At 44.2% G+C, this 16,016-nt stretch overlaps 1 pseudogene; it reads left to right on the top strand.

Moving 5' to 3' along the window:
* Positions 1-7,659: 7,659 nt before the first annotated feature.
* LOC103201618 lies at positions 7,660-13,367 on the top strand (annotated as a pseudogene).
* Positions 13,368-16,016: the final 2,649 nt, after the last annotated feature.

Genomic DNA, 16,016 nt, shown 5'->3' with positions numbered 1-16,016 from the left:
TTCCTTTTGAGTGATGTCTTTTCCTGGTTTTGGTATTAAGGTTATGCTTGCTTCATAAAATGAGTTAGGGAGGATTCCATCCTTTTTTGTGTTTTGGAATACTTTGAGTAGGGTTGGTATCACTTCTTCTCTGAATGTTTTATAGAATTCTCCAGTGAAACCATCTGAAAAGCCTAGGGTTTGAGGAAAAGTTCTGAGTTTTTATGACTCCCATATCCCAAGGGAGAAATTTTGAGAATGATTTCTACTGAAAGGTATTCCTGACCAGAATCAGAGAATCTAGAGACATTTCTTATGATTCTTCTTTTTTCCCCTAGTTTGAAATAAAAAAAGAAAATAAAAAAATTCTGAAATATACTACACATAAAAAATATATATGTAATCTATATATATTTATCAAAGAGCAATAATAAATACCCACGGCCATCCACATAGATTAACATTTAGAATATTACCCATTCCTTTGGAGCAGTTCCATTTTTTGCTCTTCCTTCTATCATTTTAACTTCCTTTCATAACCATTGACTTTAATCTCTGTTAATTGCTACTTGGTTAGTTTAAAGTTTTACTGTATATATATATGTATCATTGAGCAATAGATTGCTAAATCTCTCCTGTTTTTGAAATTTTATAGACAAAAACACATTGTATAAATTCTGTGACTTGTTTTTTTTTTTCTTTTGCTCATGAGATTTGTGTATATATAGACATAGAACTGTCATTCAACCATTTTCATTGCTGCCTAGTATTCCATTTTAGGAATGATTTAGGTCATTTCTATATTTTTGATATTGCAAACAATGCCCATCTGAACATTTTATAAGGGCAAATTTGTAAGGCCACAGGGAACAAAGTCCGGAGGGTGACTACTTTTGTTCAAATCCTGGCTGCCCAGCTCTTGCCTGTGTGTGCTTGTTAATTTACCCCTCTGTGCTTTAGGCTCCTCCTCTGCCAAATGCAGATACTTATAGTGTCTGCATTGGAAAATTGAAATGAGGATTAAATGACTAGTTTAAATACAGCACTTAAAAAAGCACCTGGCTTATAGTTTAAATGTTAGATGTGATGACGAAAGTTTTCTTGTCACTGGTAGTGATATTAATGGTGGTGGTTGTGGTTATGGTGTTGATGGTGGTAGTGGTAGTGGTGTTGATGATGATGAAATGTTGATGGTAATAGTGGTGGTGATAATGATAGTGACAGTGATAAGGAGAACTCCTTGGGAATACGTACAATAAATCTTTTCACTTGTACAACAAATCACTTCTAATACCATTAACCAAAACCAAACCAAACTCACTGCCGTTGAATCAGTTTATAATGACCCCCATTGGGTTTCTGAGGCTGTAAATCTTTACGGAAGTAGATTGCCCCATCTTCCTTCTGTGGAGTGACTGGTGGGTTTGAACCACCATCATTCTGGTTAGCAGTCAAATGCTTTATCTACTATGCCATTAGGGGTCCTTTTTAATACTATTAGGCCTTTCTTTTATTAAAATCTATTTTCATTTCCTTCTCTGAGAAATATTTTATCTTTTTTACTTCTTCCCCATCTCCTTCCTCTTCCCAGAATCTAAATTAAAGTTATATTCTTTATCCTCAGTTGAAACCTGAGGAAATCACTGAGATTTTTCTACTATTTACAGTTCCATCATGGGGTTACAGTCAATTTGTGGCTGGGCTAGAATCACCTTGAAAATTTCTTCACTCATATGTCAGGTACCTGGGCTGAGAAGGCTCAACTAGTTGGGGCTTGAACAGTTGGGGTCCTCAGGTGCTTCTTTCTCTATCTGTAGTCTCTCCAACTTGGCAACTTTGGGGTTGGTCAGCTTCTTATACAGACCCAGGGCCCCAAAGGCACATGCCAAACATGGTAGAGCTGGCGGAAGCTATTTGCAATCTATGACTTAGTTTTGAAAGTGATGTTGTATTCTTTCCATCGTACTCTATTAATTGTGCATGGGGGCAGCCAAAGGCCATGGGGGTGGTAGCATCACACCTCCTCTAACTTCACAGGGAGGAAGGAGGATCTAGAGCATCAATAGCCCAAGGCTGATTACTATGAGGCAGAGGTCAGACATGCCACCACCCTCCAAACTTTTTGCCAATTGTGACAACAGGTGTCCCTCTCATGGCACTTTCTGCTGAGTTCAATAATTTGTTGTGATGATCACACAGAACTCACAGACAATATTGATCATTATGGGGTTTATTAAGGAAGTAAGAGGTTGTAATTCAGGATCAGAAACAAGTCAGGATACAGTTCTTCAATTAAAACATCTTTTCAACTGTGCCAAAGGCATGCTTATTTTTGTCCCTTGGCCTCTGCCCTGTTCGGGTTAGTGTAAAACTCTCTTTCAGCTTTGCCAAATAGGTGCCCTGAGAGGTACCTCACTCCATCAACAAGGCTTCTACCAAGAGGAGCTCAAATTTCTGGCTCTGTGGTCCAGGAAGCCTGCCTCACTCTCATACTGGTCTCTTGGTTCTGCTGCCTTTGCTGCCATTGTCTCTCTGCTGGCTCTCTGCCATTGTCTTAGCACAAAGGCCAAGGATACACTCCACTCCTGGTTCTTCTTTCCTGATGTTAGTGAGAGCCCCTCTTTCTGCCTCTGGGATGGCTCATTTTAAGGCTAGTGATATGGCAAAATTGACCAATCCCCACATTAGGGTTTCATACACCTTATTGCCATGATCCCACCCTCACAAAGGTGCCATGTACCTTATTTACATTATTAACAAGCTATCCAATCCTCTTGGTGTGCCATAAGCACCTCACATTTGCATGGGTCCACCCATTCATCTGGTGGAAGTCACAAAGACCATGGTTAGAAGAGCCACACCAAACAATTCACTGTACCACAGTTAGACTATTCATGAGCCTTCTTAGATTCAAGGGGAAAGGATGGGGTTTGTTTGGGTCTCATTGTAAAGAGCTCACAGGATGGGAGATGTAGATCCCTGTTAGAACTGCTTACGCTCTTTGCTAATTCACTATAAGAAGCCAGATTCAGAGCCAAAATGACTAAAGTGTCTCATCCAAATAATATTTACCAACACACAATGAGAGGGGGGAGGGCAGAATGAGGGCATAGTCACAGTACATCCACCCACTCAGTAAGTGCTTGTCAGCTTGTTTTAGGCCCTGTACTAGAGGCCAGTGGTAAAGTGGGAACAGGCACGTCTACCCTGCCCTGAGGGAAGCCTGTCAATGAGTAATATAAATTTGTATGATGCATGCACTAGGGAAGGTCAGCAGGGTGAAGTCATGGAATGATGGGTAACAGCTATATTAGACTGGGAGGCCAGAGAAAGCCTGCCTGAGGTGCTAATATATAGTGACCCTGGAATTGCAAGAGGCACCAAATGTGCAGGATCTGGAGGAAGAGTTTTGGGCATATTGTGAGTACCAATTCAGAGTCCCCTTGTAGGAGAAATCTTGGTGCTCAAGAAACCAAAAGACACCAGTGAGACTGGAGTACAGCAAGAATTGGGAGCAAGGTGAGGTCCCAGATATAGGAAGGTGCCGGGTCTGTATAATTATCAAAGTCACCCATGGCTCCCCAAATTTGGAAGGACAGAGTCTTGCTACTCTCAGTGGTGAAGGGGTAGGTATTTTAACACACAGTGTGTGGCTCACAATCCCTTAGGGAGTGAGACCCCTCCAGGACTGCAACCAGAAGTCAGACCCATCCGGGACTCCTCAACCTGCATACCTACTGGATATGTCTTTGTGACTGGCAATGTGCCCATTTGAAACCAGTTCCTTACCCCCATGTCTAGAGCCAACCACCAGGAATATGGTGTGGGATAATTTCAGAGAGAATTCCTCCAAATGAGAAAGTTTTTATTATCTTCAAAAGATTGATGGGGGGGGGGGAAGTATTCTTTTGTGTGATTATTATGAGTTGAATTATGTTCCCCAAAAGATATGTTGAAGTCTTAACCTCTGTATCTGTAAATGTGACCTTGCTTGGGGAAATAGAGTTTTTCTTTGCAGATATTATCAATTAAATTAATGGAGTCATACTATAGTAAGGTGAGCCTTAATCCTGATCTCCTCTGAGTGATATTTTATGAAAGGAGAAAACAGACACAGAGACAATCACACAGGGGGAAGATAGACACCATGTGAAGATCCTCCTACAAGTAGCAAAGAAATGCCAAGAAGTCCCAGGAGCCTCCAGAAGCTAGGAGGGAGGCATGGAACAATTCCTCTCATAAAGCCTTGAGAAGGAATGAACAGGGCCTATACTCTGACTTGGACTCCCAGCCTCTGGAACTATGAGGCAATAAATTCCTATTCTTTAAAAACACTCACTTTATGGTATTTTGTTATGGCAGCCCTAGGAGACTGAGATAACACCCAGCCAAACCCAACCCATTTCAGACAAGTCAATTCTTACTCATAACAACCCTATAAGACACAGTAGAACTGCCCCATGGGATTTTTAAGGCTATAAATTGTAATGGAAGTAGATTGCCACATCTTTCTCTCACAAGTGGCTTATGGGTTTGAATTGCTGACCTTTTGGTTAGCAGCTGAACACTTAACCACTGCACCACCAGGTGCTACTTGCAGACTGAGATAGTGCTTTTAAATTTTCTTAAAAGAATTGGTACTAGTTTAATACCCAGTGTTAACACTAGAGATCTAGAAGAAAACATTTGGGGCAGAGTTGAATACAGGACTGATACATATAGCTGGTGTGTAATTCTAACTAAAGCACACTGGGGCTCTTGAATCTATAATACAGGTCACTTCATGAATGACACTGCTCCCACTACTTTGCTGAAGGAATAAAGACATTGATGTGACAGAAATCTTTCTGCTATCAAGCTGCCCCCAACATTTATAGGCACATTGCCTTGTGCATATGATTGCAATCTCTAGATGAATGAATTATAAGGAGCTCTGGTGGCATAGTGCCTAAACCATTTGACTGCTAACCAGAAGGCTGCTGGTTCAAACCCACCAGCCACTCCTTGGAAGTAAGGTTGGGCAATCAACTTCCATAGTGGTATCACCTAGGAAACCCAAGGAGGGTTTGTTATGAGTCAGATGCGACTTGACAGTAGTGAGTTTGGTTGTTTTTAATGTAAAATTGTGGCCTTAATCAGGTCTGACTTGACACACATAACAACAACAACAACCACCTTAATCCCAGAGAAGCAGTATGGGTTCAGACTGTGTTTATTTGGTATTACTGTTTGTTAAGCATTGTGTTTGTTAAGAATTAAATTTAGAAAGTTCACGGAATGTTTTCTTGAAATACTGTTTTTCCAGTGCAGAGACAGTGGAAGCTGATTAGGCAGTTAAGGTTGGCATCTTGCCTGCTCAGGGACCAGAAGTGCTAACTACATCTCCTGATGTGGATTTTGGAGTCTCTGGATGGTGCAGATGGTTTAATATGCTTGGGTGCTAAGCAAAAGTTGGAGTTCTGAGTCCACTCTGAGGCTTTCAAAACAAAGATCTGGCAATCTGCTTCCAAAAAATTAACCATTGAAAAACCCTGTGGGTTTTTAATGATACACTGGGGATTGCCAGGAGTAGAAATTGACTCAGTGGTAACTAGGGGATGTGGATTTTGGCCATTGATACTTACTTATCTGAAAGTAGGCCCCTAAGCCTGTGCTTGCTATAGTGGAGAAGAATCTCAACTGTGCAAACCCAACAACTCCAACTCTAAAAAGATTGCATTAAGGCAATGTGGTAGGAGACTGAGAAGGTGTCATTGTGCCAAGCAGGCTGGTATACAAGAAGCAGGGCATTTGGCCTCCTCTCCTTCACCAGCCACTATCTGTATTGTTAAGGTATACCCTTCTGAGGGAGTGTATTAAGGGGCTTCCAGTGCTGAGGTCATTGCTCTGTGGGCCCCCTTAGGGAGTCTGAGTTTGTGAGTTTTCAAGTGTGTCTGCATCTCAGACAACCTGTCCGGAGCAGCTCCACAGGCTTGGCAGAGTTAAGAGCCCTTCGTGCCAAGGCAATGATAATGCAAAGAACAGATGAACGGTGGTGGTGGTGGTGGTGCACCTTTCTGTCTCTGTGGGCAGTATATTCAGAACTAGGCAGGGGACCCACTGAAACAGGGTGCAGGGCCCTGGTCTTCTCAATGTAAGATGCCCCTCTCAGTGAATGCTCCTGGCTGAGTGCTGCCTTGCCTTTACATCAACACTCTGAGAAAACATTTTCCCCCAGTCAATCTAATCCTAGGGTGACACCAATATTTCTGGAGGGCTTTGTCAGGAGCCTTCACCAATCCCAGTGCACTCCTCTGAGCCCCAGCTCCTGTCTCCCCATCCTGGCCAGCCGGTGTGGAGTTCTGCCCGGCAACCAGCCACCTTCCATCTGCCATCTGGAAGAATGGTTGGCTTGCCACACGCTGGCACAAGCCACTCTCATCCCTCTATTCACAAAGGATCACCCTTTCAACATCTCATTGTTCCTCACTAATGGCCTTAAAATGTGCCTGCCTGTTACCTTGCCTTGCCCTGCTGGCCAGTGAGCAAAACCCTAATATCAACTCCAAATTAAAGGGACACAGGAATCATGTTGGAATCGGGGACAGTTGTTGCACGAGGATGAGAACGCCCCCCTCCTGTCCTTGGGCTGCAGTGATTAGCCTTGGCCTCAAGTGTCATGTCACAATATTTCATGGGGCGTCTCCCCCCTCCCTCTGTGGACTGGCTGGGTTGCCACATGGCCTTCTTCTGCTCTTTCCAGGCCCCGCCTCCATCAGGCGCCAGAGCTGCTGGTGCTATGACAGATGGGCCTGAGTGCCTGCGGTGGGTAAAGGCTGTGGGCCCCAGCCACACTGATGGCTCAATCCACCTTCCATTATCTGGTTACTCCACCAGGAGGGAGAGGACAGGAGGGAGGGGACAGGAGGCAGTGGCTGGGTTTGGCTTGAGTCAGAGCAAAGCTGCTTTGACTTTTAACCCTTTCCAGAGTTAAGAATCAGATATTTAAAAGAAAGACACTATTTAAATTGGTCTTGTCCACTTGGCTTGGCAATGGCACCATTTGCCTTATTATTATCTGCTCCTGTAGCAGAGAAAATGCAAAATGACAGAAAAGGGGAAAAAAAGAGTCATATTATTTGTATTGCCTGTGGCAAAAAGATACTCCTTTTTAGAGGGTTTCAAAGATCAACTGCAGTGTGCAATTGCCAGCATTAGGAAGAAACATTATATACTAATGCCACCGATACTTTGCCAGTTTACTTTTTGCTTAACTGTGGAGAAAAATCCAAATTACAATGATTCTTGGTCTGAAAAGGAGATGTCAGCATGCAAAAACCACCAGGTGGGACTTGGTTCCAAAGTATAAAAATGTTGGCTGGGCTCAGCTCACCCCAGGGACCACCTCAACCTCTTTGGATGCTGCTGCAGACAGCTCAGGAGAAATGACTCAGCTTGGTCTGTGCCTCTCAACAGCCAAGCCCTGACTACATCCCTAACTCATAAAGTACCATTTGTGGCAGCAGTACCCATGTGTGTATGTATGCACACTTGTGTACCTCCTCCTGGAGAGGGGCCTGAGCACGTGTCTGTGACAGCCACCAGCTTTGTTATCTAAACGTACAGCTTTCTACAGATTTGCTAATCTTCAAAGCGATGACATGAATGTCAGGTCTCAGGTCTGCCTGCAGCAGTCCCGGCATGTGGCAGGAGGCCAGCATTCTAATGAGCCAGAGACTGGCCAGGGACCTGGAGACACGAGCCAATGTTCCCCCCAACCCACAACTTCTGGGGAGCTCAGCAGGTGCCAGGCGCAGGGCAGGTGTGTAATCCATCATATGCTCTGGTGAAGGTCAGGTTTCTACTAGGGTCTTCAAATTACCCACCAGGTGAGACAAAGTTGTGGAAGGGGCCCACACCAACCGGAGGCTGCAGGAATCGCCTCTGGGTATGAGTATGCTGGGACGTGACAGTTGCTTTGTTAGTAAGTCTGAAGCTGAGGCCCCAGCCAGGGCAGGCAGAGAACGACATGCTTTTTGGGCCCATGTGTGAGGAAGCCTCAAGCAGGGTAATGGCTTTGATAATCCTTTGCATTTCAGAAACAGGGTTCCTTTATTGCTAAAGTAAATATGTGCCTTCCAAATACCCTGTCCAGATGGGCTGACTGGAGTCTCCTCTTCTCTGCAAGGAAAGAGGCAGAGCCTAGAATTTTTGCTGGGAGACAATCTAAAGCAGTGGCTCCTAACTTTACTGCTCATTAGAACCACATGGGGAGCTTTGAAAAAACCTAATACCCAGGGTGAAACCAATGTTGTGTTAGCTGCCTTTGAGTCAGCTCCCAATGCATGGCAACCCCATGCACACTGGAACACAATGTTATGTATCAGACCATTGTAATCCATAGAGCTTTTATTGCCTGATTTTTGGACAGGCCTTCCTTCCTAGTCCATCTTAGTCTGGAAGATCCACTGAAACTTGTTCAGCATCAATAGCGACATGAAAGTTTCCCCTGACAGACAGGTAGTGTCTGAGTATGAGAGTCATTGGCTGGGAATTGAGCCCAGGTCTCACCAGTGGAAGGCAAGAATATTCCTTAACCACCAACTTGGGAATGTGACCCAGGCATCTTTTTTTTTTTATTTTTTAAAGTATCTCCTGGGATTCTGAGTTTAAGAACTCATAATTTAGAGCTGTGCTTTCCAGCACAGTACCCACTAGCCACATGTGGCTATTTAAGTTAAATAAGTAAAACAAAATGTTGTCAGTTTCACTAGCTACATATCAAGTGCTAAATAGCTATATTGAACTTTGCAAATCTAGAATGTTTCCATCAGCAAAAAGTTCCATTGCACCATGTTGCCTGTTTTAGAGCCCTTCTAACCCTCCTGCTTTCACAAATGGGGACACAGAAGTCCAGGAAGGTGACACTTGGGACACACAAGTAGCTCAGGGCACGGGGAGGTCTCCTGATCCCTCACTTCTCAATGCCTCAGGCTGCTGGGGTCCCAGATGTTCCTAGAGAAATGCCTCAAGATCAAGCTGTCACTTTCCTGCAGGTTCGACCTGACTACAAAGACAGACATGTAGAAATGCCTTCCTGGAGCCTCCTAGAATGCTAGGATTCATGGCAGACCCTGCCTTGTATTAGACTGATTGCAACCAGGGCACCTGAAAAGCATTAATACAAACGAGTAGCCACCTCGATGGGTGCCAGTGTTAGTGGGCATCTGGTTTTCACACTGTAATGTATCAGATGATCATTTCTGTAGCAAAGCATAATGACACATGTCAGGAATCTCCAAAACTGAAGGTTGGTTTTCAAATGAGCCTACGTTCAAACCGGAAGGGTGTGGGGTAGTGAACATGTTTAGACAGAAATGATGTTGGGAGGCAGCTTCTCCAGCAGGGTAGCATTTCATAGCACGTGCTGCCAACTGTTGCAAAAAAAAAAAAAAAAAAGAACCCTAACAAAAAAGAAAGAGATGTACATATGACTGCAGCCCTGTGACCTCCCTTCTTTCTTAATTGTCTCTGGAAGCAGGCAGAGGGCTCCAGTTGACAGCTGTGCCTTGCGTGTATAACTAACAGCTGCTTTTTCCTGGGGTGAAATTAAAAGATTAGGGGGATGTGGGCACGTGCTGCTTTTGGGAGCCTAAACAAAGCCTGATTTAGGGTGAGACTTGTCTGCAGAGGCTGACAAAGGCCGAGGCTTGGAATTGACCAGAGGTCAAAGTGGGGAGCTTGCTTAGACATAGACAAAAGGATAGAGTAGCAGGGAGGGAAGAAGAGGGCTGGGGGAGCTGGGCCCCTGAAAAGAGGCCTCACAGCAGCTGCTCCTGCTCCAGAAATTTGAGACGAGTCTTTTCAGAAACACAAATGCCTGGAGAAGAATAGGGGGCACGCTTAGCTGAAATGGCTCGTTTGCAAATGAAAAGGAGATTGAGAGCCCCTTGCATTTTCCAAGTTTTCACCTAACAGGATGGAGAGTGATTAGCACTAGGAGAGCAAGCTGGAGGACGTGTGCCGCCACTGAGCAGATGGGCAAGTCACCGTGTGCACCGGCAGTGCTGTGTTTACATAACAATCATAGGCTGCTGCCTGAGGGTGTAAAGCACAGGCCCTCAAGATGTCCTGTGTGTGGATACCCTGGGTTCTGAGGTGCAGTTCCAGCCTGGTGCCCACAGGGCATCTTTGCTACTGCCTGAGAAAATATTAATGCACTGGGTGCACAGTAACTAAACTAAAATACACTTCAGAGTGTAGAAGGGACAAGGTGATGGCCAGCAGGAGGCAGGCATAAGGTTTATTCTGAGCAGTTATTCTATATGCATATAAAGCAAAAACCAAACCTACTGCCATCAAGTTGATTTTGACTTATAGTTACCATTTAAGATAGAGCAGAAGTGCCCCATAGGGTTTCCAAAGCTGTAAATCTTTATGGAGGCAGACTGCCTCATCTTTCTCCTGTGGAGTGGCTGGTGGCCTCCAACCGCCAACCATTTGGTTAGCAGCCCATCGCTTTAACCACAGAGCCACCAGAGCCCCTTACATGCATATGGGGAGAATACTTTGATTCCAGAAAAAGCAAATGTAGGTAAGCTAGTTACAAAGAGGCTTAGAAAGATAAAGAGGAAAGAGAAAAGAAGATCAACCATTGGCTATTCTTAAAGTGACTGACTGAACGCTGCCCTCCCCCTTTTACTGAGATCCATTGATATCAGGTCTCAAGGTAATCTCTGGCCCTCCATCCACCTGCAGCCACACCTTTTGAACTCAAATTTAGTAAGCCCGGCTTCAAACTGGTAAGAACAGAGTAACAATTTTGGGTGAAAGAAAATCCACTAGCAGGATTCCTTTTGGTCAGAAATTTCTTTACAGTGAATATTTGGTTTCATGTGTAAGAAAACCTTAAAATCAAAATAAGATGCTTCTAATTTCGGGCTTTGTTTGATTCAGTTGCCATCTTGCTATTGCTTTGAGGCTTGGCAGGCCTGTGCCCTGGGGAAGGGGGAGAAGGCATCTGTGTGATCTAAGCAGGAAGTAATACTACTTGGAGCAAGGGAATAAAGCTTCTGCCCCATATCCTTGCAGGCATTGGGACTCTCTCAAGTGCTGTTCTGTCAGTAAAGCCATTGTCTCTGTTGGGTGGCCTGCCCAAGTCTGTGGCTCTTGCACCTGAAGGCCAATCCCTAGGGTGATTGCCTAGCAGCAAGAAGTAAATTATTCAGAACCAAGCAGGTTTACAGGACGTGGTGCCTGGAGGCAAGAGAAAGGAGACAGAAGAAACTGCCTGGATTAGTCACTAGGCAGGTGGGGGTGGGATGCGGAATGCACCTTCTGACACTGTCAGGCGGGATGACATCAAAATGGGATGACACCAAATTGACCCCAGGGTCCGTGGCAGCGGCAGCCGGCCAGCACCACAGGGTGTGGGGCCACAAAGGCAATGGTGTCATTAGAGTTAATGTTACCTGCCACCCAGTGCGCTAACTCATCCGCCCCCCCACTGGGTGGAGAGGAGGGTCTCCCCTTGGCCAGTGGGATAGGGGAGGAGCTTCAGGGAGCCACGGAGGGCGGGGCCAGAAGGGCTTGGGGGTGGGGCCTGGGTGGCTTGGCGTTGGGCCCTGTGCACCAGGCAGGCGGGGCTGGAAAGCCCCGCCCATCGGAAGGGATTCCCCTGGGCCCAGCCCATGAGGGTGACACTGTGAGTTACAGTACCAGGTGACACCAATCCAAGTGAGGCCACTAGCCAGTGTCCCATTTTATCTGCAGCTGCAGCAGAGTCTGCCATCAGTAGCTGAAGACTCCAGCACACTCCACCTGCATCTCAGTTCAGAGGTTCTCCACAGCTATACCAAGGGCCATACTCACCTATGCTGGTTGCATGGCTACTAGGGAGGGGATTGGGTCTGGTACTTGCTACTGTGTATACAGACTGATCTGAGGAAGAGACTAAAGTGAGAACATCTGGGACGGTAATGAGAAGTCTAATGATGGGGCAGAGACTCTGGTGAAGACTGAAAAAAGACCTCAGGCTATTCCTCTGGCTGCAACTAGACTTGAGGCTGACTCATTGACTAAGGGTGAGGTGGGCTTTGGAGTTAAGAGTAGTCCAGAGGTAAAGGCCAGAGACCTATTCAGGGCTCCGGGGGGGGGGGGGTGGCCTAGAGGCTGAGGCCAAAGCTCTTTTCAGCACTCTGAAAGAACAGGCAAGTGCAAAGATGGGCAGAGGGGGCAGTATGAGTGTCAGTTCTGAGACCAGAATATTTGTATGTAGTTTACCCTGTCCATGAGGCAGGGGTGGAAGCTTCCACCCCACCAGGGAGCTGGGGGCAAAGCAGGTGGAAAACCCAAGGGAAAGCCCACAAGCAAGTGCTTTTGGCTCCGTGCTGCAGCATGGTCTGCCTATTGTTTAAAGTTCAACTTTTCCTATAAAATTGATAACATTCTGGATGCTACTGACCTTCAAAAGATCCTTAACATTCTGGAATGATCAAATGATCTTTTCATTGAGAAGTAGCCTTGATCACTCTGGGTAACAATGCAGCACATACATTGAACCAAAATGCCATTCATAAACTGAGTGGTGTCAGTTTTTACAAAAATGGTAAAATGAAAGACCTCATTATTAAGGAAAAGGTTTACCATGCCCTTAATAACTTGAGTGTGATTGCTGAAGATCAGGGTGAGATTAAGAGGTATGTCAGTCAAGCGTGTGATGATGACATTATGCTCTGTTGTTTGGATTTGGCTGTGTAGATGGCTGGGCTGACTGTTAACAACATAATGTTGTTGTTGTTATTTGCCATCGAGTCGGCCCCGACTCCTAGCGACCCCTCCTTGGGTTTCCGAGGCAGTTATCACTATGGAAGTAGGATTGCCCAACCTTCCTTCCGAGGAGTGGCTGGTGGGTTTGAACCACCAGCCTCTTGGTTAGCAGTCAAGTGCCTTAGGCACTATGCTACCAGAGCTCCTTAACAACATAATAGTGACTCATTATCACCAACATTTGCTTTCCTGCTATTTTCCAGAGTCTTTTTATGTTTTCTGCTTTTTTATTTCTGAGAAATCACTTCACCAAGATACATATTATGAAATTAGTAATAAATATTACTGAAAATCCAGCCATGACAAGAGAGTTACTTGGTAGTAAAGTACCATCAGAATTGATTTCCCTCTTCAATAAAGAGTAAGACAGAGATTCTTGGTAATAGCCTTATCATATTTGAGAATATAAATGACAACATAAAAAGTGAAGGATTTGCAACATTCAGGAAAGAATTCAGAAGTTCATTTTTTTTTTCTTATTCAAATATTCTGGAGTGTGTGTTAAGAAAACCAAAGCATTAGCAAATCACAGTGATCTGATGGTGAAAGTAAAAGTTCTGAAAGTATTGACCAAACTGTAATTGAGGGATTGTCCCAAACAGTAGTGAGGTAATTTTTAAATTTGCAGTTGGGAACGATGCATTTTGTAAATTCTTTGTTTTTCACTGTGCTCATAGGGCAAAAGGAGCTTTTCAGCTGCCATTCTGGAATAATGAATAGCACAGATCATCAATAGAGATACTGGTTGTTAGGTTGGGTTTAGGCTGGATCATTTTAAACATGTCAAATGAATATTAGAGCTCATCCAAAGAAAGCATGTATTGATTCACTATTGCTACCTAGACTGAGATATAGTTTACTGTTTGCCTAAACTGAGAGTGAACTATTTATGCACACTTTGTATTACTTTGTGTTTGTTAATCTAAGACTTGTGTTTTAAGTAGAAAAAAAAGAATGAAAAAATAAAAATGAAATGTCCATTACTAATTTTTCTCTTTGACAGTACACACACACACACACACACACACAAAGACACACTTTTTTTATTAGCTGCTGTCAAGTCAGCCCCCATGGGCTGTTGATCCCATGCTCAACAAAGATCAGACTGTTTTGATCTGTAGGGTTTTCACTGGCTGATATTCGAAGTCAATCTCCAGGCCTTTCTTCTGTCTTAGTCTGTAAGCTCTGCTGAAGCTGTTTAGCCTCATAACAATATGGAAGCCACCATTGACAGATAGGTGGTGGCTGCACATGAGGTGCATTATCTGGGAGTCAAATCTGGGTTACCCAAAGGAAGGCACGAATTCTACCACTGGACCACCAATGCCTCATTCTTGTTCTTCAAAGCAACCCACCAATGGAATTTTGTGTTACAGTAGCACTAGAAACTAAGACAATTGCTTTTTCCTCCTTTCTTTCTATTGCACCCGTGAACTGTGCTTTTTCAGCCAGTTTTCACATCTGGGATAGATTGTGTGCTGTCTCGTAGTTGACACACTCCTCTACACTCAGATGAAGGGGCTGCGGGCCCCATTCTGATGGGCGTATCCTGATGACTACCGTCACCGAGAAAACACACAAGCTGGAGGGAAAGCCCAATGTCCTGCCTAGGATCGACAACCCCTATGTGTCAAAGTAGAATTGAGCTCTTATATTGGAATTTCTTTGAGCTTCGATTATTTTTAACAGGAATTTTTCCTTTCAATTTAAAGAAATGATTAAATTTATTTTAGCAATCAAATTTTAATCACTTCTTACTTTAGGGATTTCTGGAACATTAAGTGTACCATTTTTGTTTTCTGTTCAGAACTTGTTATTCTTAGCTGCTATTGAATTAACCCTCTACCCATGGTTACCCCATGTGAAACAGAACAAAACTGTCTTGTCCTGCACCAACCCCATGATTAGTTGTAGATTAGACTTATGTGATCCATGGAATTTTCTTTTTTGAACTTTTTATTGTGAGATGGGTGAAAGTTTTCAGAGCAAATTGGTTTTTCATTCAATAATTCCTACACTTTTTGTTTTGTGACATTCATTGCAATTCCCACAATGTAACATCACTCTTCCCATTTCCTTCTTGTGTTTTGTTTACTGTTTCCATTCCTCCTTCTTTCCTATCCCTTCCTGTCTTTTGAGCTTTATCCCTGGGCAAATTCTGCCCTTTCGATAGCATATGGTTGATTGATCTAAGACGTGTATACCTCCCCTGGTATTATTGTTCCCGTGATAGGCAGCTCTATTGTTTGGATGAAAGTTGAGCCACAAGGGGTTAGTTCAGTTCTTAGCTTGAAGGATGTCTAATGGCCATACTCTTGAGGTTCCATTAGCTTCTATGAGAGCAGTAAGCCTAATTTTTTTCTTTCCTTTTTTTTTTAAATGATTTTGAGTTTTGTACCACATTTTTCTCCCATTTTATCTGGGACTTCCTATTGTTATCCTTTCAGAGAGGTCAGCAGTAGTACCTGGGCACCATCTAGATCTTCTGGTCTCAGGGTTGTGGAGACAGGGGTTGTTGTTGTTGTTGTTGTTGTTAGATGCCATCAAGTTGTTTCTGACTCATAGTGACCCCCATGCCTAGCAGAATGAAACACTGCCCAATCCCACGCCAGCTCCATGATCCCTGCTATACTTGAGCCCATTATCGCAGCCACCATGTCAATCCATCTTGTTGAAGGCCTCTCCCTCTTTCGTAGACCCTCCACCCTACCAAGCATGACATCCTTCTCCAGGGAATGGTCTCTTCTGACAACATGCCCAAAATAGGTGAGACGAAGTCTGGCCATTCTCTCTTCCAAGGAGCATTTTGGGTGCACTTCCTCCAGGACAGATCTGTTAGTTCTTTTAGCAGTCCATGGTACTTTCAGCATTTTTCGCCAGCACCACAACTCAAAAGCATCAACTCTCCTTCAGTCTTCCTTATTCATTGTCCAACTCTCACATGCATACGAGGCAATTGGAAATATCATGGCTTGTGTCAGGTGCACCTTAGTCCTCAAGGAGATATCCTTGCTCCTCAGCACTTGAAACAGTTCCTTCACACTTGACCTTCCCAATGCTACACATCATCTAATGTGCTGACGGCTGCTTCCATTGGTGTAGATTGTAGAACCAAGCAACGTGAATTCTCTGACAATCTCAATCTTCTCTCCATTTATTGTGATGCTGCTCATTGGTCCAGTTTTAAGGATTTTTGTTTTCTTTATATTGAGACGTAATCCATACTGCAG

The sequence above is a fragment of the Orycteropus afer genome, unplaced genomic scaffold (assembly GCF_000298275.1).
Source record: "Orycteropus afer afer isolate SDZICR_OR568_19922 unplaced genomic scaffold, OryAfe1.0 scaffold00156, whole genome shotgun sequence".
Classification (NCBI taxonomy): Eukaryota; Metazoa; Chordata; class Mammalia; order Tubulidentata; family Orycteropodidae; genus Orycteropus; species Orycteropus afer.
Note: the sequence above shows the minus strand (reverse complement) of the source record. Positions and strands in the feature narration are given on the sequence as shown.